Source organism: Penaeus monodon, chromosome 24 (assembly GCF_015228065.2).
Source record: "Penaeus monodon isolate SGIC_2016 chromosome 24, NSTDA_Pmon_1, whole genome shotgun sequence".
Taxonomy (NCBI): domain Eukaryota; kingdom Metazoa; phylum Arthropoda; class Malacostraca; order Decapoda; family Penaeidae; genus Penaeus; species Penaeus monodon.
The window spans coordinates 24,756,425-24,756,815 of NC_051409.1; the positions used below are offsets into that span (position 1 = coordinate 24,756,425).

The window sequence follows — 391 nt, forward strand, 5'->3', positions numbered from 1 at the left end:
TTCAGAATTGATAATGATGTGGCCCCACCTACGGCTTCTTGCTCCATTCGCGGTTTGCTTCGGCTTTAAGTTCGCGGCGGAGGATATGGCGTGCACATGCAACAAGCCGGAGCAGCGTCATTTTTCCTCTATATTATTGCGCGAAGTATTTTATGGGCAGGGCCTTTGTCTTGAGAACAATGCCCTGCTACAGAGGGAGGCGACGCAGCGCTTCCACCGCAGTCGAAGTCGTGTCGAGAGCGAGAGTATCAAGGCTTCGCGGGGGACGGCCAGGGGCATTTGCCACGCTGCAGGAGACGCTGGCGGAGGCGATGGATGGGATGAGGGGTATAGATACTGTCTCGGTGATCATCATGCTTACATGTGATACACCCTTAGTGCGAGCATTCTT

At 54.2% G+C, this 391-nt stretch overlaps 2 protein-coding genes across 2 annotated transcripts in view; both read left to right on the plus strand.

The window, feature by feature from the left end:
* The window catches only part of LOC119588665, a gene marked incomplete in the record, with an annotated part of 53,301 nt that overhangs the window by 25,016 nt on the left and 27,894 nt on the right, over positions 1-391 (plus strand).
* LOC119588666 overlaps positions 1-391 on the plus strand; it is a 14,033-nt gene that overhangs the window by 507 nt on the left and 13,135 nt on the right. The gene's annotated exons all lie outside the window — the stretch shown is intronic.